The following is a 26,465-nucleotide window of genomic DNA, read 5'->3' as shown; positions in this document are numbered from 1 at the left end:
ATGCATATCATAGGGAGTGTACCAACTTATAGGCTTTTTCGGTAAATACAAAAGAGCTTAGAGTGCGAAAAACTCTTGCAAATACCAGCTGCGTTAACAGGGCACCTTTGTAATCCACAACCGGTTACCGTGACAATATTTCAATGCTGTTCTAAATTCTCTTTCAAACATTTACTGTGGCTACATACATGCCAATAGACCCCATTCAGGCGGGAGACTCCAGATTTATTAGGCCAAAACTTGGTTAATTTTGGCTGTCACCCGCCTGAACTAGCCTTTGCTTCAATAACAGCCAATAGGGGAAATAAATTCTTCCAGTTATTTTTTTTTTAATCTTCTGCTCTCCTCTTCAAAAATGTTTGTATGTATGTTACTTCCGTCAATATTTTCTGTAAGATATTTTTCGAAGACAGCTAAGGGTTTGAATTAGGTACTGGTGCTCTGCAATAAATTCTCGCTTGCTGTGGTGTCTGATGACGCATTTATTCTTGAATGTGTACGACGCAGGGTCTCTGCCTTTCACACCTCAGTGTAATGCACATGTTCCATCCTCGCAAACATGTGAAACCTATATATTCCTACAACCACTTGTCCTGACAAGAGCACTGTCTGCTCTTAAGCAATGTTTTGTAACAGGGATGGCAGCTCCCCTGCCAGCAGCCTAACAAAATAGCATATTATTCCGGCACATAATTGCCTTGCCTGTCAAAAAGATGGATTCAGTCACAGCAGATCACACTGTCTGCTTCCGCCCCTTGTTATTCAGCGTTTCTCATTTGCATTCTCAGTGTGCCAGCAGCAGACGAAGACAGAGGTTTTGACACCTATGTCTGCTAACACTGTTAATTACAGCGTGAAACATCTGCTCTTCCCGCCAATATTTTTGACCCACTTAGGGCTCGTGATGTGTGTAGCTAGCATTTGTCTGAAGAGACATGCTCTCGTGCTTGTGTTAGCAGAATAACCGTATCCAAGCGCCCTTTCCCATCAGCACCTGATACCTTTATGTGTTTTTTACCGGGTAGTTACGATTCTTCAATGTGAATCGTTATTTACATGTATATGTATGTATAGTTTCTATGCTGATGTGTGTAATGGGTGAGTGTAATTTGCTGATTCAGTGAGGACAGGGGTCACACTTCAAGAGAGGCTTAATCTCTGCACAGCAGGGGTTGGCCTCAGGAAACTGTTGTGTGTAGTATGTGATCTAAAAAAAGACATTGGAAAAAACAAAGGTTAAAGTGCAGTTATGGTTAGGTTCGGTAATAACACCTTAAGGTATGTTTTAAAAAGCACAGTTAAAGTGCCTTTATGGTTGAGAATTAAAATTGCTACAGTAGTGGTTCTTAACCTGTGATCTGAGGACTCCTGGGTGTGTGTGAGGCCCACTCACGGGGTCTGCAACCGTTTTACAAAATTAAATGATATTGAAATTAATGAATGAAAGTTAATAATGTACAAAAAACGAAAAAAGCAACAATGAACATTTGAAAAAAACATCTTTATTTGATTGTGAATTATACAAAATATTTCAATAGTTGAGCATTTGTTTAGTGTATACTTGTGTGTGTATATTTGTGTATTGTTTTGGGGCCCAAATCATAGAAATTACTTGGCTGGGGGTACCCGGCTTCCAATAATGACTCACCGGGTGTCCCCGGATTCCAGTAATGATTCAGTGGGAGTCCACAGAATTCAAAAGGTTAAGAACCGCTGGGCTAAACCACTGTGATTTACAAGGTATGGTTAAGAACATAATCTATAACTTGGGCAACACCCAAGAAAACTATAACTCACAAAATGTAATGCTAATGACTTCACATTATGCATACCAATAAGCAGCAACTCTTAAAAGCACAACCTAATTAAAGAACAATACACATTCATACTATTAAGTAATGCTGCATTCATAGTTGCTCATTCGTAGAGTTAAGGGGAATGAGATATATAGTCTCATCTGTAAAAGTTTTGATGACATTTGTAATTCTATCCATCGCATCATGGATGAGGTCATGAACATTGCATGTGGTGTGAGAGCTATGGTTTGCATAATGTTGGCACGAGTTATGAATTGATGAATGACACTCTGTTGCCTCAATGTGTGAGCTGTAGCATTTATATATCACTTCATAAGACTATTGTGGCTCCGAAGCAAAATGATGCAGCTCAGTGGGAAACAGCATCATCACTGCTTCAATCTTTTGCCCTCTGATAGACTGCTTGATCTATAGGCACCTACAACGAGCCCTTCTCCACTCCTCGCTTCTGTCTATGCATAAATGACCTCGCCCGCCCTCCAATCTTTGTCCATGTCATAGATCACCCCATCAGACTGTATGCTGTCCAACCACACTTATTTAACTGCTGTATCCTGTGACCCCTGCAGATTCTTGCGGAACAGGGCCAGCCCAGCCTTTTATTCTTGGAGCACAGTTTTGAGAGCCCACGTTGCTCCTGTGTTTCTGTCACTTTCCCCAGCTCCCTGAGGTTAATTGCAGCAGGGGCACAGAGGCTTCAAGAGAGAGAGAGAGGGAGTGGGAAGGTAGAGCTAAAGCAATCAGAGAGGTATAAAGGAGAGAGGAGTGAAGGAGAGTGAGAATGGATGGATGGAAAGAAGGGGATTTTACAAGGAGGCCCAGGAAGCAGGGCTGGTTTAAGCATTTTTGAAAGGACGGATTTTGGTTCCCTAGTCCAACCCTGTTGAGTAATAAGGGAAGTCATAATGTAATGCCTTTACCATGCATGCCTTTAACATGCATACATCTTTACCATGCATGCCTTCTCCACTCAAGGTATGTATATATATATATATATATATATATATATATATATTTATATATATATATATATATATATATATATATATATATATATATATATATATATGTATATATTCCCTCCCAAAGTGCCCCAGCTTTTCAAGAGGTCACACGCATTACTCTGCCCTCCGGCTCTGTAAAAGCAGCCTGCTTTCCAGCTCCACAGTCTGTTTAAATTGCCAACGCGTTTCACGGCACCCTCGCCGCTTCTTCATGGGCTCGCAGTAACAAAGCATTCAGCTCGTCCCTGATTGGTTCACACTGTATTTAATTAACATGCTCGCATTTGATTGGCGATATATTGCAAACATTTTTCTGGTGCATGTTGGACTATTGAGTCTATTCAGGGGTCAGTTCAAATGCTTTGTAGTCATTTCTGCAACATTATTCCTTTAAGTAAGGTTAGAAGCTTTCAGGCAGGTTTCATTATTGCATATCGAGCAACGTGCTTTTAATTTCCGAACAGTTCGATATAATCAGCATCACCCTGCAGGCCCTCCGCTGCTTTGTTACTGCGAGCCCATGAAGAAGCGGCGAGGGTGCCGTGAAACGCGTTGGCAATTTAAACAGACTGTGGAGCTGGAAAGCAGGCTGCTTTTACAGAGCCGGAGGGCAGAGTAATGCGTGTGACCTCTTGAAAAGCTGGGGCACTTTGGGAGGAATTGTTTACACGGCCGTCCTGCCGTGAAGAGGAGCACCTTCCCCTGCAGGTAATGAATTGAGAGCCTGCAGGGTAATGCTGATTATATCGAACTGTTCGGAAATGAAAAGCACGTTGCTCGATATGCAATAATGAAACCTGCCTGAAAGCCTCTAACCTTACTTAAAGGAATAATGTTGCAGAAATGACTACAAAGCATTTGAACTGACCCCTGAATAGACTCAATAGTCCAACATGCACCAGAAATTTTTTTGCAATATATCGCCAATCAAATGCGAGCATGTTAATTAAATAAAGTGTGAACCAATCAGGGGCGAGCTGAATGCTTTGTTACTGCGAGCCCATGAAGAAGCGGCGAGGGTGCCGTGAAACGCTTTGGCAATTTAAACAGACTGTGGAGCTGGAAAGCAGGCTGCTTTTACAGAGCCGGAGGCCAGAGTAATACGTGTGACCTCTTGAAAAGCTGGGGCACTTTGGGAGGAATTGTTTACACGGCCGTCCTGCCGTGAAGAGGAGCACCGTCCCCTGCAGGTAATGAATTGAGAGCCTGCAGGGTGATGCTGATTATATCGAACTGTTCGGAAATGAAAAGCATGTTGCTCGATATGCAATAATGAAACCTGCCTGAAAGCTTCTAACCTTACTTAAAGGAATAATGTTGCAGAAATGTTATGTTATGTTATGTTATGTTATTTAAAATTTATAAAGCGCGCATACGCCCAGAGGCTTCTTGGCGCTGGAAAGAGATAAAACTACAAAGCATTTGAACTGACCCCTGAATAGACTCAATAGTCCAACATGCACCAGAAAAATGTTTGCAATATATCGCCAATCAAATGCGAGCATGGTAATTAAATAAAGTGTGAACCAATCAGGGGCGAGCTGAATGCTTTGTTACTGCGAGCCCATGAAGAAGCGGCGAGGGTGCCGTGAAACGCGTTGGCAATTTAAACAGACTGTGGAGCTGGAAAGCAGGCTGCTTTTACAGAGTCGGAGGGCAGAGTAATGCGTGTGACCTCTTGAAAAGCTGGGGCACTTTGGGAGGAATATATATATATATATATATATATATATATATATATATATATATATATATATATATATATATATATATATATATATATATATATATATATATATATGTATGTATGTATATATATATATATATATATATATATATATGTATGTATGTATATATATATATATATATATATATATATATATATATATATATATATATATATAAAATTATTGTTATTTTATCCCAGGGGGAGACCACCCTAAATCCTCCCTTATTTTCAAAATTACCCTTACCATCCTGTACCCCTAAAAATACCCTTACCACCCTACACCCTTACTTACCCTTAAATCCAAAAGATATCCCTATAAAACTACACCGCTACCCACCCCTAAACCCTAAAACTATTCTTACCACCCTATACTCTTACCCACCCCTAAGCCCTAAATTATATATCATGTGCATGATTGATGATGTGGCGGTCGCCACTGGGTAGTTAAAGTCAGGATTCTGTTTCCATAGCAGATGCCTTTTTGTGTTGCTGATAACTTTGTTGATGTTTGTTGAATCTCCACCAATCTTTCCAAAAGAGTGCTAATTGTTTACTAATATGCACATGGAACGTTTCATGGGGATTTGTCGAGCGGGGCCGAGACGAAAGGGGGGGTTTCAAAACGTGTTTTCCCCTTTAATTTTTCCATAGGAACTTTGTGATTTGGTGTACATCAGTTCAGTAATTTTTGATCAATTAATGCAAAAAGAATGTGTATATATCATGCCGAGGAAGATCTACAGACCCGAGCGATCGATAAGATCTGCTTGTCTGTCACCACATTTTGATGCCACAGGGAACCCATAGGGGCAGAGTCTAAAGGTATCAGGAGGAGGGTGCGCCTTCCCCCTCCTGAAGCCTTATAAGGCTGATGACCCCACCTACTGGGGCCAGAATGTATTTGAAATGAGAGGGGCCGCATGCTCCCTCTTTCTTCCCGAGCCTGTTGCCGCGCGCTTGTAGACAATGTAATAGATCTTACCCAAAGATGCAGTTTTTTATCCCTGCCGCTTACTTCAATCTAGCATCAACGCTGGTTATGGTGTCCCGTGGCTGTCGTGGTCAACTGTTGTAATGCTGCTTCTGTGTGATGCGTTGACTGTTCTGTGGGTTTCCTGATCCTGACTCAAGACTTTGTTGAATTTGTCTCTCAGGGCGCTATGTCCATCATATTAGCGTCTCTGCCGTTTGCGGGGTTACTATCGGGGGAGTTATTGAGCCTTCTTGTGACGTGCGTGTATCACTGCCATCCTCTGCTTCTGAGCTGAACAGATGTGGGCCTCTGTCTCCATCTGAGCTCCCTCCCATTGACATCACTTTCGTAGCCTCTTGCAGTGCTGTCCTGCATTCTTTTATGATTTGTTCTAGATCTGGGGAGTTGTTTGTAGTTGAGTTTGTTCGTGTGTTGAGCTGCGTAAGGTTGACTTTCTTAAGTGGACGTCTTAGGCGGTTACTCTGGCAGCAGTCTTGTGAGCTTCTGGAGTGTCCTGGGGCCCGCCTCATGCTGGTCTACCCAGGCCCGTGCTTCTGCAGGATCCGTGAAGAAGTGTGTGGCATCCTCGTGGATAATTTTTAGACAGGACGTGTTTAACTTCTACGAAGGTAGCTCTCTGCTGTTGGACGGCATGGGAATAGTCGGGGACCAGCATGACTTGTTTGTCTTCCACCCGGAGCTTCCCATGTTGTCAGGCTGCTCGGAGGCTGGTGTCCCTGTCTTGGTAGTGGAGGAGCTTCAGCAGAAAGGAACGAGGTGGCAATCCCGGTATCGGTTTGCGAGCTGGGACCCGGTGCGCCCTTTCTACCGCAAAAAAGGGGGTCAAGTCCGTTGCTTGCATGAACGTTGCGATCCATGTCGCGATGTACTGAACCGGGTTCAACCCCTCCACGCCTTCCGGAAGATTCATAATACATATGTTTGTCCTCCGAGAGCATCCTTCAAGATCATTTGTTTTTCTCTCCAGGTTCTTTATCCGAGCTTGTAGGTCCTTCAAGACGGTTTGCTATTGCCGCACTTGTGGTTCCATGTCGTGTAGCGTCTTTTCCCCTTGGTTGACCTTGTCTGCCAATTTTCTATGGTCGTCTCGTAGCAGGTTGAGGTCCATGGCCAGTTCACCAAAACTGTTTTCCATGGTGACTCTGGAATGCTCTATGGCTGCAAGGACTTTGTCGAGTTTTTTAGACATGGACACCAACTGGGGTTGTTCTCCATTCGGCCGGGTGCCATTATGATCTGGAGAGGTCACTCTCTGTTGTCCCGAGGTTTGTGTGGAACCTGGTACGCGTTGGCAACCCATAGTGGTCGTACCTCTCGATGCCCGCTGGGTACAGGGCCTTTAGTACATGTTGTTTTGCTGTTGGTTTTGGGTGTGGCTGACTATTGTATCAGCGTCTCCCGAGGGGCCGCCGCCTCTCTTGTGTGGACTAATCTCTTTGATGAGCGTCTCCGCTGACAGCGATTTTCCGCATCCGCCCGAGGCTATTCGTGGGTTGTGTCAGCTGCGCGCTGCAGAGGTTCTAAGGGGGGTTACTGCTTACTCCTGGAGCATATGGGAGCAGTCGATGGTCAGGGAATATTTCCTGCCCAAGGGTCTATTGCCCCTCCTTCAATCGCCTTCCTGTAGGGCTGTTGTGTCTTCCTGCTCCCACTGCCTCGTAGATCCTAGCCCTCCACGGGGATCTCAGGATCGTGGTATCCTTGCTCGGGCTGGTTTCAGTGACTGTCAGTGGTCAAGATGGCCCTTGAAGAATGGCATAGGGGGTCAATGATGCAATGTCCCTGACCGGTGTCCCAGACACGTGCCTTCTAGGTTCTTGTACGACCCGCAGGGTCGTTGTGGTTGGAGACCAGGGACACCCAGACCGAAGGGCCCGTTAGTGATCACTGGGTATGCCAGTGGGGAACAGCCAACAATTTGTCTCGGGTTGCCCTGGGGAAAATTTCCAGCGCATGTGGAGGTGTCAGTCAAAACTTTGGCATGACAGCGTGAAGCCGCTTCCTGTGATGCCTCTGGAATTCAGGGAGCTCGTGGGGGGTGGGGTGGGGGGGTGGGCAGCTGTTTTGTTGTAATAGTGTCAAAGTCTGGGCTGCAGGCCGCCCTCCGGAGAGCTCCCCACGACCAGGCAGGGACCAGCGAGTCACACGAGCAGCTGGGGTCCTCCCCCCCCTCAGGACACCCAGCCTTCACTCTAGGATGGTGTGGCTGCTAACTTTCTCCTTACTCCCTCTCTGCCCTCTCCCACCGCCGTATCTCAGGCCTTGGCTCCTCCCTGGTGTTGTGGGGAATCAGTTCAGGCGCCGTGCGGGGGCCTGCCTGGGTTGCTCTCCGTGGTTAAATGTCTGGCGGGGGCCTGCGTGTGGTGCCCTCACTGGTCAGAAGTCCGTTGTTGGAGGAAGGGGGGGTTGATTGCCCCCAACTGCCGCACAGCCTCGGGCCCATCTGCTGCTTCTCCCGTGAGAAGGGGAGGGGGGCCACACTTGGCTGAAGGGTCCCGCTGACCGATCCGTCACATACGGGATCGCGGGTCCCCGAAATGGTGCGCAGCTGCTTCTGCCACTTTCTCTGGTGTTGCACGTGTGGCTCAGCCTGCACTCCGCGTGGTCTCCGGGCTGCTGGGTGAACGCCTGCACTCTGCTGCCCCTCCTATCTTGCCTTGCTGGGGTGCAGGTTTACTGCCACGCTGGGGAGCGCCGCCTAAAGGGCCCAGGCCACCGCCGTCTGCCCAGTCTCCCCCAGCGCCTCCGCATCTCTCAACTTTGGCGTCCGTCAGCCCGGTTCTGTGCCCACCAGACCAGCCCGCGCCTCTGGTCACAACAGGACAGTGGGCAACCCTATGGGCTGCGCTCCACTCTCCGCCACTGACTGTGTTCGGGATTATGGCGGGCCCGCCATCTTGAGGAGGCCGGCCGTTCCACCGATGTCCCTCATGGAGTCGCAGTCCTTGTCGCCGCCACCCTCTCGAGTGCGCTGGGTCATCCCCCACAACTCTTTTTGTCAGGTATGGGGCTTTGCTGGGAGATTATGGCATTTGGGACCTAGTAAACTTGTTAAGGCGCAGGCCACCGAGCGAAGCACTAGGGATATGCGTCCACCATCTCGGTCGGCTTGGCCACGCCCACATCACTCATGACATCTTCAGTGACATCATTGATAATATCACTGCTACATTTGCAATGAAATTATTGATGAGAAAACTGTGCATGACAGGGGCACGAGTTAAAGTTGGTAAATGGGCAAAATATCGATTCCAAAATATAGACAAACCAAAATATCGAGTCCAAAATATAGAATGGACAAAATATCGAATGGACAGAATATAGACATCAAAAATATCTATTTGAAGGTAAGTAATGTAATATCGATTTTAAAAATATAGACAGTCAAAATATCGAAGTACATATTATAGTTTATTAAAAATATCGAATTTTTAATAATATCGATTTTTTTAAAGTGTTTTTTATGTTAGTATATGTGTGAAAAGTGTATATATTTTTGTAATTTATTTTAAGTAATTAATTTTATGTTATTTAATTATTGTGTAATTTAATTCTGTAGCGGGTTGTGGGTTTATAGGGGAATAGGGTGGGAAGTAATTTAATTATAATTAATTAAATATGTTAATTAATTAATTGGTATTTATTTAGAATAAATTGTTAATTCATTTTTAATTGGTAATAAATTAATTCTTAATTGATAATAATTTTTTATTAATTGATTAATTGATAATTATGTGAAGTAATTTTTTTTTTTTTCTGTAGCGGGTTGTGGGTTTATAGTGGAATAGGGTGGGAAGTAATAAAATTATAATTCATTAAATATGTTAATTAATTAATTGGAATTTATTTTGATTAAATTGTTAATTCATTTTTAATTGGTAATTAATTAATTCTTAAATTATTATTTTTTATTAATTGATTAATTGATAATTATGTGATTAATATTAATTTATTTTCAGTAGCGTGTTGTAGGTTTATAGGGGAATAGGGTGGGAAGGAATTTAATTATAATTAATTAAATATGTCAATTAATTTATTTGTATTTATTTTGAACAAACTGTTAATTACTTTTTAATTTATAATTCATTTTTATTAATTGATTAATTGATAATTATGTGGATTATAATAATTTATTTTCACTAGAGTGGGAATAGTAAAATTTACCCCTATGCTATCCAACGCTTTCCCTACTGTTGCACTCTCTGGAGTAGGAATAGTAATTTTTCCCCCTACGCTATCCAACGCTTTCCCTACTGTTGCACTCTCTGGAGTGGGAATAGTAATTTTTACCCCTACGCTATCCAACGCTTTCCCTACTGTTGCACTCTCTGTAGTGGGAATAGTAAATTTTACCCCTACGCCATCCAACGCTTTCCCTACTGTTGCACTCTCTGGAGTGGGAATAGTATTTTTTACCCCTACGCTATCCAACGCTTTCTCTACTGTTGCACTCTCTGTTGTAGGAATAGTATTTTTTACCTCTAGGCTACCCAACGCTTTCCCTACTGTTGCACTCTCTGGAGTGGGAATAGTAATTTTTACCCCTACGCTGTCCAACGCTTTCCCTACTGTTGCACTCTCTGTTGTAGTAATAGTAATTTTTACCTCTACGCTATCCAACGTTTTCCCTACTGTTGCACTCTCTGGAGTAGGAATAGTAATTTTTACCCCTGCACTGTCCAACGCTTTCCCTACTGTTGCACTCTCTGGAGTAGGAATAGTAATTTTTACCCTTACGCTATCCAACGCTTTCCCTACTGTTGCACTCTCTGGAGTGGGAATCGTAATTTTTACCCCTACGCTATCCAACGTTTTCCCTACTGTTGCATTCTCTGGAGTGGGAATAGTAATTTTTACCCCCGCGCTATCCAACGCTTTCCCTAATGTTGCACTCTCTGGAGTGGGAATAGTAATTTTTACCCCTACGCTATCCAACACTTTCCCTGCTGTTGCACTCTCTGGAGTGGGAATAGTAATTTTTACTCCTAAGCTATCCAACTCTTTCCCTACTGTTGCACTCTCTGGAGTGGGAATAGTAATTTTTACCCCTACGCTATCCAACGCTTTCCCTACTGTTGCACTCTCTGGAGTGGGAATAGTAATTTTTACCCCTACGCTATCCAACGCTATCCCTACTGTTGCACTCTTTGGAGTGGGAATAGTAATTTTTACCCCTACGCTATCCAACACTTTCCCTACTGTTGCACTTCCAGGAGTGGGAATAGTCTTTTTACACTCCCCTATCCTACGGTAATAATATTGTGTATTTTTTATTAATATTATGTTAATATATATATATGTTTTAACAGATAAGATTGTATTTTTTTTATAAGTTAAATTAGTTATTTAATCATTTTAAGGTAATTTAAGTATTTTAAAGTATATTTTAGCTATTTATTTTTAATATTTTTTTAATTTTACATTAATTTTAAGAAATTCAATATTTTTATAATGTATATATATATATACGATATTTTGGGGTCGATATTTTGGCACTTACCTGTTTGTAGACAGGAATTCGATATTTTGTCTGTCGATATTTTGGAATCTATATTTTGGGTAGTCTATATTTTGTCCCTCAATATTTAGTCAGTGATCCGTTAAAGTTACCTTGGGGCTCAAACTCTAGGAGCTCCGACAATCTACTCTTGAAACCTTCTCGCTTCAGCAAGCAAAAATTTTTTTAAGAGAACATTTTCTGGAGCAGCACCAAGAATATGGAACTCGTTACCACCTTGCATCAGAAAAATCTCTTCCACACCACTATTTAAAAGGGAAGCAAAATCATTCCTGATGAGCAAATTCCTCTCTTAATTCCGCACATGCCTCACTGTATGGGGACCACTATCACACCAGCTATTTCATTGACTGCAAGGCACTAAATCAGCCTACTACATCATTCTCGTCTCTACACTCCCCTTAATGACTCCCTCGCCATCTATGACTTACTCGTACCCAAACTTGTTCCCACGGCTCCTAACAATCCACCTCTATTAACGCGTCTGCTACCTACATACCTTGTATAAAAACTTTTTTGTTTACTTTCTCTGCTATGTTTTTGCAAAAATGTTTTAAACTTACTTTGCTTTGTTTTGTAAAGCGCTCTGATAACCTATTCTGGGTCTTGTTTGCGCTAAAGAAAAATCTAAAAATAAAATAAAATAAAAATAAATAAGTTATAGTCTCTTGAAATAAGCAAAACTATAACTAGTGAACTTCTCAGTTTTTTTTCTTTTAAATGTTAGCTTGTTACCGAACATTTCACCTAACTATAACGCTACGTTAACCTTTGTTTTTTCCAGTGAATATATTCATATATATGTATACATATATATATAAATATGTATGTATATATATATATATACATATATATGTATATGTATATATATATATGCTCTAAAGTAACTATAACTTGCACTTCGACATGCACTTCTAATTACCTCACCTACTGCACCACTCATGACATGTGACATGATCTACTATATCACATATTTTTTATAACATCCACCATCACATATATGATGATGATCGAGGCACTGTCTGAATGCCGTAAAGTAATCTTTACTCCATGAAGTCTCCAGGTCACAAGAAGCACTCACTGACTTGGGAGACCGAGAAGATAGAACAGGACTCTGCGCCAATCCAGTAAAAGCTAAGGGGTCGATTAGGATCCCAGAGTAGGAGGGAACGTCCGCATGGGCTGCGGCGTTCCCTCCGTGCAGATTAGGATGTGACCGCCAGGGTGGCGGTCACATCCCCTATCTTTAACATTGCGGCGGGTGCAGCTATAAGCTGCACCCGCCGCAATGTTAAAAATGCATGCACCGCATTTGCGTGCACAAAGCGACAGGCACAGCGCTGTGCCTGCCGCTTTGTTCACGCAAATGCAGGGGGGTACCATAGGTACCCCCCATGTGCACCCCCCACCTCCCCTTCGCCCAGGGGGCCCGCAACGGGCCCCCGAAGTGAAGGTCTGTATGCTTTTCCACGGCGGAGAAGCCGCCGCGGAAAAGCATACATTCTACACCATCCTAATATGGCTGGCGGTGTCTGATAGACACCGCCAGCCATGTTAAAGCTTTTCCGCGGCGGTCGGAAGGTGACCGCGGCAGAAAAGCTGCGGACAGATTTCAAGACCCACCGCCATCCTAATATGGCGGTGGGTCTTTTGTGGCTCAGCAGCGGTTCTCCCGCATCCTCCGGGCTGGCGGTGGCTTCCGCCGGGCCGGAGGATGCGGGAAAACCGCGATCTTAATCTACCCCTCAGTTAGCTAATATGTCATATTATGATGTGCCGTCCTGCAAATGCGTGTAGACCAGGCCCTTGAAAGTAAGTGCCGGTGCTAAGCACTGGCAAGTACCGGCACAAATTAAGCACTGGGGATAGAATGGAAGAAATAAAGTTTAGTCAATGGGGTCGATTTCTCCTTGCGTCTATGAGTAACCAATGTTTTACGCAGGACCGATATCATTCCGTTTGTGCATGAGCCAACGTGTGTGGGTTGGGGGGGTGAGATCTATCTAGGGCGATGTCAAGTACGCAATCATAGTCTCCGCCTAGGGTCCATGGTGTCGTTGAAAACTGGGCCAAGACATCTGACAGATAGTCCCAAAAATTTTCCCTGCTCTGTGTTCAGTGAGTAGATGTTACCTATTAATACCAGTTGGCCATCCAAAAGCCCCTCTAAGAGTGTGTACCTTCCCTCCGTGTGCACCACCCAGCTGGTTTCGTGAAATGCAATCCCTGGTCGGAGCCATATCAGCGCCCCTCGCGCATAAGCCGAGTACATAGTAGCCCAGAATGTGCCTCGCCATCGTCTGCGCAGTTGTTCTAGTTCTGCCTGTGTGAGGTGTGTTTCCTGCAGCTGGGCTACCTATGCCTGCTGGTGCTTGATGTAGGTGTAAACGGCATAGCTTTTAAGTGCTGTGTGCATGCCCCAGATATTGAGGTCGATGAGACTAATGTCTGTTATGGGAGTAATGATGAGGCGCTGAGGGTGAGTGGTGAGGGATACTTTGGGAGTCATCATGTGGACACTGCCCCTGCCCTGTGCTTAGCCGATCATTAATGATTACAACGTCCACCCATGTTGGATGTCTGATTATGGTATGGGGAGGAAGCCAGGGGAAGGGTAACAACTGCGGTGGGAAATAATCCCAATGCTGCAGACCTACCATAACCGGTAGTACGTCCAAACTAAACATGGTGCAATCACATTAGTGTACTATGGGGGGGCTGTGCTTCCGCATCCTAGGAGCTTGTGGCGCTTGTGTGGCCTTTAAAAGAGTCTAGGTGCCCGGTGGGGCATCATGCTTTTCAGGAGCTATGTTGTTAGGAGTTTTTTGAGGTGATCAGAGTCTTGCCTATTTGTCTAAAGGTTAGATGAAGGAGGCTTAAGAGGAGAGATAGAGATAGTTCCAGAGCTGTTGCTTGTGTCCTTCAGATGAGCGTATATGCAGTCTGGGTGTCACCAGCGGTGGGGTCACCGATTCCGCCCTAGATGTACCGGGGTCACTGGGTTCTTCTGCTGATGCAAAAATGTTAGAGCGTCTTTCGCTGTTAGAGACCTCTGATGTGGGACCCAGGTCTGCAGCTGCCTGCAGGCCCTTCTTACATTCTGCAATGATTTGTTCTAGGTTGGGGAGGCTTGTGATAGCCCCTTGTAGTTGAGATTTGGATTGTTGGTGGGGTTTTTTCCTGCTGCGCCACCGGTTCTGTGGTTCGTGTTCATTTCGTGTAACCTCTCATGGTGCTTCGACCTGCATTTGGAGTTCCAACCAGTCGTATATGTCTTTCGGGTCAGCGAAGAATGTGGTGACTCCCTCATGTAGTATCTTGAGTTGCACTGGGCAGAGGAAAGGGTACTGCATTCCTTTTTGGCAGAGGAGGCGTTTTACCTCAAGGAAGGATGTTTGTTGGCGTTGCACTGCTCGGGAATAATCTGGGAAGAGCATCACATGTTTGTCCTCCACTCGATTGGGCCCGTTTTGTCTAGCAGCCTGCAACACTGCGTCTCTGTTTCAAAAATGGAAGAGCTTTGCCAGTAATGGACGTGGAGCTGATCCTGGGGCTGGGTGCTGTGCCGGGACTCGTTGTGCCCTTGCCACTGAGAAAAAGGTAGTTAACTCTATGGCTGGTGTGAAAGATTTGAGCCATGTCTCTATGTAAATGACTGGGTCTGACCCTTCAACTACCTCTGGGAGATTGAGCACACGAATGTTGCTCCTTCTAGAACACCCTTCTAAGTTGTTGGCTCTTACCTCTAAAAGCGAAACCCATCTTTCAAGGTCTCTAAGGGTATCATCTACTATATCACTGATAACATCACTGCAACATCTGAAATGATATCATTGATGAAAACAATTTGCATGGTGGGGCGCGAGTCATATTTACTTTAGGGCATGAGTTATAGTTCTTTCAGATAACAATAACTGGTGAATTTCATTGTTTTTATTTGTTTAGAATGTCATACTTTAACTGACTTTTTCACCTAGCTGTAACGTCCCTTTAACCTTTGTGTACACAAACACACAGATGCACACCCTTGTAAATACTTAGCTTGTGTGGTAAAGGCATATGTGGTAAGGGCATTGCAAGGTAAAAGCATTGCATGGTAACATATTTGTGGTAATGGCATGCATGGTTAAGAAAACGGTGTAAAGGCTGTTTCTCCTACAGATCAGATCCACCTAAAGGTAAAGGCTCAGTATGGGTGAGCATCAAATCTGCTATTGTGTTTTTGTCTTTCTCCTGTCTCTCAGTTCTTGACAATTAGGTTACTGCATCAACAATAAAATCTTTTAAGGGCATTCCTTTAGAAAACCAACCAATCAAACGCCATTTAGCCTATCAAAAACAAGTATTCAGCAATGGCCACCACCAGCTATTCATTCCAAGCATTCCAAGATAAGATGTTGAGATTGAAGATTTGGGAGGGAGTTGACTATTAAACTGGGACTGAATCGTATGAACACTTGTTAGGAGTGCTGCCACAAGTCTGAAGGTTGTGAATTGTGTGTCTAACACACCGTTTGGAAATTTCTTATGCATTAAAAGCAGTGCCTGTTAAAACACTGGGCACCAAGAGCAGGTTGTCCTCTGAAAAGTAAGCGCAGTATAGTAAAATGAGGTAGGGCACCTTCAGTTTTAGGATAATTTTGTTGAATGTGCATGTTTGGTGTGAATTCCATGTGTTATCTTGATATAACAGAGACTGAAATATTTTTTAAATGTTCAACTTCAACTTCAAAGAAGTTGTTCAGTGGTATTCATTCCAAATGAATGGTTACATCCCCCAGACTGCAGAGAAAAAAACAGGATTACTGACATCTGACAGGTGATGACTTGAGATCCCTGCAGAAGTTCACAGGAACATATGCAAAAACCACAGTTGATGAACAGAATGCAGAACAATGTCATACATTCACACCAGTACAGAGATCTGGGCCTAAATCCATCGTTTTTTTGCACTCCACACCACCCCAGTTCAGACATGGCCATATGCAAATCAGCCTTGACCCTGTGCCTCATGGGAACAGTCCAGCCCGAACTGCCAAGCCATGTCTTTCCTGGACCGGAATCAAGCATCCTAGGACCGGTTTCTGTCTATCAGCTGTCTTCAGCCAGGATAGCTTGACTCCAGTGGTGTGGAGAGCATGGGACTCACGTCTGAGCATACCCATCCCGCTCGGGGTGACAAACGCAAAAACCACAGTTGATGGACAGAATGCAGAACAATGTCATACATTCACACCAGTACAGAGATCTGGGCCTAAATCCATAGTTTTTCTGCACTCCACAACACCACAGTTCAGACATGGCCATATGCAAATCAGCCTTGACTCTGTGTCTCATGGGAACAGTCCAGCCCGAACTGCCAAGCCATGTCTTTCCTGGACCATAATCAAGCATCCTAGGACCGGTTTCTGGCTATCAGCCGTCTTCAGCCAGGATAGCTTGACTCCAGTGCTGTGGAGAGCATGGGACTCACGTCTGAGCATACCCATCCCACTCGGGGTGACAAATGCAAAAACCACAGTTGATGGACAGAATGCAGAACAATGTCATACATTCACACCAGTACAGAGATCTGGGCCTAAATCCATTGTTTTTTTGCCCTCCACACCACCCCAATTCAGACATGGCCATAAGCAAATCAGCCTTGACCCTGTGCCTCATGGGAACAGTCCAGCCCGAACTGCCAAGCCATGTCTTTCCTGGACCAGAATCAAGCATCCTAGGACCGGTGTCTGGCTATCAGCCGTCTCCAGCCAGGATAGCTTGACTCCAGTGGTTTGGAGAGCATGGGACTCACGTCTGAGCATACCCATCCCACTCGGGGTGACAAATGCAAAAACCACAGTTGATGGACTGAATGCAGAACAATCTCATACATTCACACCAGTACAGAGATCTGGGCCTAAATCCATTGTTTCTTTGCACTCCACACCACCCCAGTTCAGACATGGCCATATGCAAATCAGCCTTGACCCTGTGCCTCATGGGAACAGTCCAGCCCGAACTGCCAAGCTATGTCTTTCCTGGACCGGAATCAAGCATCCTAGGACCGGTTTCTGGCTATCAGCCGTCTTCAGCCAGGATAGCTTGACTCCAGTGGTGTGGAGAGCAGCTCGGAAGCTTGTTTCCGGTCCAGGGAAGGCATGGCTTGGCAGTTCGGGCTGGACTGTTCCCATGAGGCACAGGGTCAGACTGATTTGCATATAGCCATGTCTGAACTGGGGTGGCAGAGTGGGCTAAAGAACGGTGATGGATTAAACCCAGATCTTTTGACTGGGTGTGAGTGTTTGATTGGTTCAGATGCTCCGTCCATTACCACCCCCTTTTGTACCGCTTTTGGCCACCATAAGTGTGGCAGGGTATGCTCAGACGTGAGTCCTTTGCTCACTTTGCCACTGGATTCAAGCAAGCCGGGCTGAAGACGTCTGGAATGCCAGAAACTGGTCCTCGGAAGCTTGTTTCCGGTCCAGGGAAGGCATGGCTTGGCAGTTCGGGCTGGACTGTTCCCATGAGGCACAGGGTCAGACTGATTTGCATATAGCCATGTCTGAACTGGGGTGGCAGAGTGGGCTAAAGAACGGTGATGGATTAAACCCAGATCTTTTGACTGGGTGTGAGTGTTTGATTGGTTCAGATGCTCCGTCCATTAACACCCCCTTTTGTACCGCTTTTGGCCACCATAAGTGTGGCAGGGTATGCTCAGACGTGAGTCCCTTGCTCACTTTGCCACTGGATTCAAGCAAGCCGGGCTGAAGACGGGTGGAATGCCAGAAAACGGTCCTCGGAAGCTTGTTTCCGGTCCTGGGAAGGCATGGCTTGGCAGTTCGGGCTGGACTGTTCCCATGAGGCACAGGGTCAGACTGAATTGCATATAGCCATGTCTGAACTGGGGTGGCAGAGTGGGCTAAAGAACGGTGATGGATAAAACCCAGATCTTTTGACTGGATGTGAGTGTTTGTTTGGTTCAGATGCTCCGTCCATTACCACCCCCTTTTGTACCGCTTTTGGCCACCATAAGTGCGGCAGGGTTTGCTCAGACGTGAGTCCCTTGCTCACTTTGCCACTGGATTCAAGCAAGCCGGGCTGAAGACGGCTGGAATGCCAGAAACCGGTCCTCGGAAGCTTGTTTCCGGGCCAGGGAAGGCATGGCTTGGCAGTTCGGGCTGGACTGTTCCCATGAGGCACAGGGTCAGACTGATTTGCATATAGCCATGTCTGAACTGGGGTGGCAGAGTGGGCTAAAGAACGGTGATGGATTAAACCCAGATCTTTTGACTGGGTGTGAGTGTTTGATTGGTTCAGATGCTCCGTCCATTACCACACTCTTTTGTACCGCTTTTGGCCACCATAAGTGTGGCAGGGTATGCTCAGACGTGAGTCCCTTGCTCACTTTGCCACTGGATTCAAGCAAGCCGGGCTGAAGATGGCTGGAATGCCAGAAACCGGTCCTCGGAAGCTTGTTTCCGGTCCAGGGAAGGCATGGCTTGGCAGTTCGGGCTGGAGTGTTCCCATGAGGCACAGGGTCAGACTGATTTGCATATAGCCATGTCTGAACTGGGGTGGCAGAGTGGGCTAAAGAATGGTGATGGATTAAACCCAGATCTTTTGACTGGGTGTGAGTGTTTGATTGGTTCAGATGCTCCGTCCATTACCACCCCCTTTTGTACCGCTTTTGGCCACTAAAGTGTGTGAGGGTATGCTCAGACGTGAGTCCCTTGCACAGTTTGCCACTGGATTCAAGCAAGCCGGGCTGAAGACGGCTGGAATGCCAGAAACCGGTCCTCGAAGCTTGTTTCCGGTCCAGGGAAGGCATGGCTTGGCAGTTCGGGCTAGACTGTTCCCATGAGGCACAGGGTCAGACTGAATTGCAAATAGCCATGTCTGAACTGGGGTGGCAGAGTGGGCTAAAGAACGGTGATGGATAAAACCCAGATCTTTTGACTGGATGTGAGTGTTTGATTGGTTCAGATGCTCCGTCCATTACCACCCCCTTTTGTACCGCTTTTGGCCACCATAAGTGTGGCAGGGTATGCTTAGACGTGAGTCCCTTGCTCACTTTGCCACTGGATTCAAGCAAGCCGGGCTGAAGACCGCTGGAATGCCAGAAAACGGTCCTCGGAAGCTTGTTTCCGGTCCTGGGAAGGCATGGCTTGGCAGTTCGGGCTGGACTGTTCCCATGAGGCACAGGGTCAGACTGAATTGCATATAGCCATGTCTGAACTGGGGTGGCAGAGTGGGCTAAAGAACGGTGATGGATAAAACCCAGATCTTTTGACTGGATGTGAGTGTTTGATTGGTTCAGATGCTCCGTCCATTACCACCCCCTTTTGTACCGCTTTTGGCCACCATAAGTGCGGCAGGGTTTGCTCAGACGTGAGTCCCTTGCTCACTTTGCCACTGGATTCAAGCAAGCCGGGCTGAAGAAGGCTGGAATGCCAGAAACCGGTCCTCGGAAGCTTGTTTCCGGTCCAGGGAAGGCATGGCTTGGCAGTTCGGGCTGGACTGTTCCCATGAGGCACAGGGTCAGACTGATTTGCATATAGCCATGTCTGAACTGGGGTGGCAGAGTGGGCTAAAGAACGGTGATGGATTAAACCCAGATCTTTTGACTGGGTGTGAGTGTTTGATTGGTTCAGATGCTCCGTCCATTACCACACTCTTTTGTACCACTTTTGGCCACCATAAGTGTGGCAGGGTATGCTCAGACGTGAGTCCCTTGCTCACTTTGCCACTGGATTCAAGCAAGCCGGGCTGAAGACGGCTGGAATGCCAGAAACCGGTCCTCTGAAGCTTGTTTCCGGTCCAGGGAAGGCATGGCTTGGCAGTTCGGGCTGGAGTGTTCCCATGAGGCACAGGGTCAGACTGATTTGCATATAGCCATGTCTGAACTGGGGTGGCATAGTGGGCTAAAGAATGGTGATGGATTAAACCCAGATCTTTTGACTGGGTGTGAGTGTTTGATTGGTTCAGATGCTCCGTCCATTACCACCCCCTTTTGTACCGCTTTTGGCCACTAAAGTGTGTGAGGGTATGCTCAGACGTGAGTCCCTTGCACAGTTTGCCACTGGATTCAAGCAAGCCGGGCTGAAGACGGCTGGAATGCCAGAAACCGGTCCTCGAAGCTTGTTTCCGGTCCAGGGAAGGCATGGCTTGGCAGTTCGGGCTGGACTGTTCCCATGAGGCACAGGGTCAGACTGAATTGCATATAGCCATGTCTGAACTGGGGTGGCAGAGTGGGCTAAAGAACGGTGATGGATAAAACCCAGATCTTTTGACTGGATGTGAGTGTTTGATTGGTTCAGATGCTCCGTCCATTACCACCCCCTTTTGTACCGCTTTTGGCCACCATAAGTGTGGCAGGGTATGCTCAGACGTGAGTCCCTTGCTCACTTTGCCACTGGATTCAAGCAAGCCGGGCTGAAGACGGCTGGAATGCCAGAAACCGGTCCTCGGAAGCTTGTTTCCGGTCCAGGGAAGGCATGGCTTGGCAGTTCGGGCTGGACTGTTTCCATGAGGCGCAGGGTCAAACTGATTTGCATATAGCCATGTCTGAACTGGGGTGGCAGAGTGGGCTAAAGAACGGTGATGGATTAAACCCAGATCTTTTGACTGGATGTGAGTGTTTGATTGGTTCAGATGCTCCGTCCATTACCACCCCCTTTTGTACCGCTTTTGGCCACTAAAGTGTGGCAGGGTATGCTCAGACGTGAGTCCCTTGCTCACTTTGCCACTGGATTCAAGCAAGCCGGGCTGAAGACGGCTGGAATGCCAGAAACCGGTCCTCGGAAGCTTGTTTCCGGTCCAGGGAAGGCATGGCTTGGCAGTTCGGGCTGGACTGTTCCCATGAGGCACAGGGTCAGACTGATTTGCATATAGCCATGTCTGAACTGGGGTGGCAGAGTGGGCTAAAAAACGGTGATGGATTAAACCCAAATCTTTTGACTGGGTGTGAGTGCTTGATTGGTTCAGATGCTCCGTCCATTACCACCCCCTTTTGTACTGTTCACAGGAATATGCCATAAGGAGGTGACACGGCAGGTCCAGTTAATACTTCCCCTATTGTTGAGAGTGAAAGGTGCCTGTGGGCGCCATTTTGTTGTTCTCTGTCAGAATCAGGACTCTGACAAGGTGCCTCAGAGTTCCCATGGGTCCATCTCTTCATTCTGCTGCCTCTCCTAGATCCCTGCACTGCATGTAGCCTGACACTGAACCAGTAGCCAGTGTGCTCAGTAGGTCGTTCAAATTGAAGTTAAAATCTACTTAATTATATGAGTAAAATTGTTATTGTTTTACTTAACACTTGTGTATTGCACAATCTCCCATTAGTATGGCACTGCAACTCCTTTCAGTAGATTGGCTTATGGTTTGCAAAATGTTTCCATCAGTGACTGGGTTCTGCTTCAGTTTTGTGAAGGGGTGTGGTCAGTGGAAGTGTATGTCATGTGGATGGGTTGTGAGAGTCTTGGTAGGTAATCCAGAGCTGTCTATGATTGTGCTTATGTATTACCCCAGTTGGTATTGGCACTCACTCCAATAGTGGGCTTATCTGTGTGGTAAGTTCCATAATAGTAGAAAGTGCTGTTGGATGCCTTCATAGAAAGTTCATTGCATATTTGAGCTGTGTAAGGTGTGTGGTATAAGTCACTGCAATGCATTTTAAATATGGTTCGCTGTCTTATTTTTAACACTATATTAATAAATTAATTTCCTAGTACTAGGTGCTCCTGGTCCTTGGATTTTGCCGCCTAAGTAACTTGAAAAAGAACTCCAAAGGAATATTTTTTAAAGCTAAAATAAGTCACCCTAGGGTTTCACTTTAATATTAATATTTTTTCAGCTATATTATAAACACTGTCATATACCCACACACCACCTCTTATCTCCTCATTCTACACAAACGCATTAGAAGCTAGGCAAGATTCTATCTATATGTTGTGCGAATCAAATCGGTCTAGGAAAAGATCCTATTTTTAGTTTCTCATTTTTGCTTGTTGGTCTTGATGGACACTTGTTTGTGCAGTAGCCTACCAACTTATCCAATATTTGATTTTCTCTCGGAGACTATGTTCTATAAAAAAAATTCAAAGCACACTTTAGTGTATTAGTGATTGCTATTACTGTAACAGTCAGAATGATGTCAACTTAATCATATAAAATACAATAGTATGTTCACTTAAGTACCTGATACCCAGTAACTGCGTTGTAAAATGTGTCACACCCGTGTAACAAAGATTACCGGTGGACAACAGAGTAATTTCTGTATTTAAAAATGCATTGCTTGATAGAATCTTCGGGATGCTTCAATTAATTAATAGTACATGATATGGAGTTTTTGGACGACACCTGCAAAGGGGTTTACAAAGTGTATTCTTACTGAGTCTGCCAGCTTTCATTTTTTGACCAGATGACTGTATCCAAGAATTATGATTATTAATATGTATAATAGTAGAATTGCATATATTTTTATAACAGACTTTACGAACTCAAATATAAATAGGTGCTGGTAACAGGTGTTACATGTTTCATAGTCTCAGAACAATAAAGAATCTTGGTCCACTGCCCAAGAATTAAACCTGCAGCTTTAAGAATACATGCCAAAACACTTACCCCCAGATTGATCATGGTCATGTTTTGCGAGTCCTTAATAGCGAATTTTAAGGATTCGCTATTAAAGACTCGCAAAACGGGATGCATGTAGAAATCGCAATATTTTATGCGATTTCTACTGCTTCCTTATTTGCGATTCGCTAATTGCTAATCGCACATAAGGAATGGCTTTCCCATTCATTCTTATGGGCCTAAAGGCCCGTAGTAATGAATGGGGAGTCATTCCTAATTTGCGATTAGCAATTAGCGAATCGCAAATAAGGAAGCAATTTCAAGGGTGCCAGAGTGTCCAAAGGACACCCTCTAGCACCCCTGAAATGGTAATGTGCACTGGTGTTGCGCACACACACATGTCCAAAGGACATGTGTGTGTGTAACATACAACTTAGAAAAATGCACTAAAGTGCATTTTTCTAAGTTTTTGCTATTTACCATGTAGTTAGACTTCGCGGTAAATAGCGGCCCAAGATTGCGAATTCGCAATTTTAAAATGGTTCATGAATTGCATTTAAGGAATCTCAAATTGAGATTCCTTAAATGCAATTAATCACAATTTCGCGATTTCTAGAATTGCGATTTTTGCCTTTGGGATGATGAATCCCAAATGCAAAAATAGCGCTCGCAAAGGGCCAGATTCTCAGAATCTGGCCCTTTGCGAGGCGATTTCGGTTTGATGAATCTGGCTGTTAGAGCCTAATTAAAATGCGGTTCGGACTGCAACTGAGGGCCTGTTGGGTGTGGTCCGCACGACATCTACTGCTGCAGTCTAACCGAAGGTATTATGATGCGTGTGGTCAGAGACAGCAGTCTGAGGGGCCGACCAACACAATCCGATGGACTCATGGAGCCCGTTGGTCAGAAAGGCCTCATAATCCCTTAAGGGCGGCGTTTCCGCCGTCGGGATTATCATGTCTATTTTCGACAGCCTTTCCACGTCAGCCTTTCCAACATGGAAAGGCTGTCGGGGAGCGACATTGGGGGCCCCTAGCAGGGACCCCTTCCCCCTAGCCCTCCGCATCTGTGCTTGGGGGCAGGGCCGCCTCTAGGGCGGTGCGACCCGGGGGCGACATATGTGCAAGTTTATTATTATTTTAAAGCACCTGCTGCCGCGTACGTTTCCTCCAGCAATGTCAGGCTAACTCCTGTTATTAATGTTCTTCCTGAAGACAGATCGGAGTTTTGTGTAATTTGGGTTTTGACTCACTATAGTAGCTCAGAGGGTTAATACGCCTGTTGCAAAAAAAAAAGTACCGTGCAGATTACAAAGTGCATAGAATGTAAATAGGTCAGTGGGTTACTGCTTTTAAAAGAGACATCAATTTGTTACTTGCAAATAATACGTTGAAATTCTAATGCAGAGCTGTTAACTTTTGTCTAAGAACTGCATGCACGATGCACAGTATAGATTAGAGCCTAGATTAATGTGGCAAAAATGATTAATTTGGGTAGAAATCTATTCTCATTATTAAAGAGAACCCCCAACTATGGTGTTCCTTTTTCAATTCTGAGTTTGTGCTTCTCTAGACCAAGCACTATTAAACTATACTGCCTACTAGTATTGATGACATGGGACTCCTACACCTCTGTTTTATGTAACATTTCCTATATACTGATTTACAAACGTATGATTGATTGTCTCTCTTTAATGTATGTATGATGCAAAGTACTCTGACACCCTACACTGCTATGAGTGGTGCTATATATGCATCTGAGCGAGAGTGCTATATCTGCATCTGAGAGAGAATGGTCATGGAGACTTGGGCACTGTTAAAGGGTGGTGGTGAGGGAATCTGTGCTGGATGTTGTCATTGGGGGGCGCTAACAAACATTGTTGCACCGGGCGCCAGTAACTCTAAAGCTGGCACTGCTTTGGGGGCAACCACAGTGCCTGCCACATGGTGCAGGGATGTTCACAAACTCCCCTTTCTCGATGGGAGCTTGTGCTGCAGGCGGTTTCCACTCGCTGCACATGCTCCCATTGAGAAATGGGAGTTTGCGACCCGACCCGACCATGTGCGGTTGCATCCAAATAATGTGGTTATAACCGCCGACCTGAGTTCGGTCGGTTCCCAATCCACAGCGATGTCAGTCAGAGGCAACTCTGACCGACATCGTAATCAGCGATTTCCTCTGAGCTATCTCACTAAAGTTGATGTGATCATTTATTATGAATATTTCTTGTACCCAGTCAGGGAATGGTTTGCATTCAATCTATTGGGATCAATCACTTGAGCTTTTTTTATTTCACATACGTTTACACTGCCTTGGACTATATTACATAAAACTCTTGCTATTAGAGCATAACAGATTCATAAGTTAATGAAAGCAAAGTTCTTACAGGATCACAGAAGTATCTGTATTATTTTCTAATTAATACCACAAATGTATTCCAATCTCCAGGTGGTAGTATTTTCCCGGAGGGTAAATTTTGTGTCCCTGTTAATCCCTCAGTATATTTTAAGGAATTTATACAATTTATTTCACACTCCCCTGTGTTTCAGCTGTCCTGTTAGTCTCATTTTGTACCACCTACTGTAGAGGATTGCTAAAATGAACTTCTCAAGTTTCTACCCTCACAGGTTGAATTGGCCAATCTCTGGATTGTATGCAAGGTATATTTTTCAGATTTCTAACAAGGGTAAGGTGGGCAAGGTATTGTTGACAGGAGCTCTGGTTAGGGTTTATCAGCAGCTGGAGGATTACTGCCATGAGATGTTGAGGTCATCCCATAGCTGCACATGACAAAAAGCAATAACTTTCTGAACAATTCCAGGTAGTACCCATACATTTAACCCACAGGATGTCTGCTCCTCTGACGCATATAGCTCAGAGGTGGTTTATATAATAAAACCAATGTTGAAATCACACTGTGTCAGAGGTGAAAAACTGATGTGTTTATTTGTATTTGCAACTCAGAGCTTTCTCCATCCGGACAACCAAAAACAAGGGTATTGTGCTCAATGTTCCCAGCCCTGAACAGGGTGTACTAGGCAACGTGATAATGTTCCTGCTACGAAATGTACTGCCCGCAGAATGATTCCTAAGTTTGCTGTCATGTACAGCATGTAGAAAGTCACCGTTTAGAAAAGACGTCCCGTTTAAATGTAAAACTAAAAGCCCTGTTGAACCTTACAACAATATGTGAGGTAACTAGCATTACATAAGGAGGGCATGAGTTATAGTTGCTTAAGATAACTATAACTGGTACATTTCAGTGGTTTTGCCAGTTTAAAACAGTATGCTTTAACTGACATTTTCACTAACTATAGTGTCCCTTTACGCTCTGTTTGTTCAGTGAATTTCTAAGGTTTTTGTTAATGAAAAGTTAGATATTATTACATTACCTAACTATAATGTTAATTTAACCATTGCTTTCTTTCTGTGAATTTCTAGTGTTTTTTTTTAACACAAAGTAATATTTTATAACCTTACATAATGCCAACTCCAAAATGTGCCCATGTCCAACCCCTCACAGGCAGCAAACAAAACACAACATGCTGCCTTTGCCGGTTACAATAAAAACAACATGTTTCTGAATCTTTATTTAACATTTTTCAACCCACAAACCTCAATCATAAAAGCAGTCATTACAGGACATTGTACTCCAGCTGAAGAGCATAGAGCTCCACCTAGGAGTATTTTTGAAAAATACAGTAAGTTGTACTGGGGTCATTGATTCAATGACCTAGGAGACTTATAATTTTTTATAAAACAAATTTTTAACTGTAGCTTGGGGACAGCTGCACTCCCTACAGCCCACCCGCAACATTAAAAAAAAGTTTGGTGGTGCATTTGA

At 44.8% G+C, this 26,465-nt stretch overlaps 1 protein-coding gene across 4 annotated transcripts in view; it reads left to right on the top strand.

Moving 5' to 3' along the window:
• The window catches only part of PRKAG2 (protein kinase AMP-activated non-catalytic subunit gamma 2), a 1,779,639-nt gene that overhangs the window by 1,205,406 nt on the left and 547,768 nt on the right, over positions 1–26,465 (top strand). The gene's annotated exons all lie outside the window — the stretch shown is intronic.

Source organism: Lissotriton vulgaris, chromosome 10, assembly GCF_964263255.1.
Source record: "Lissotriton vulgaris chromosome 10, aLisVul1.2, whole genome shotgun sequence".
In the NCBI taxonomy this organism is placed as follows: Eukaryota; Metazoa; Chordata; class Amphibia; order Caudata; family Salamandridae; genus Lissotriton; species Lissotriton vulgaris.
This window is presented reverse-complemented; position numbering and strand designations above follow the sequence as displayed.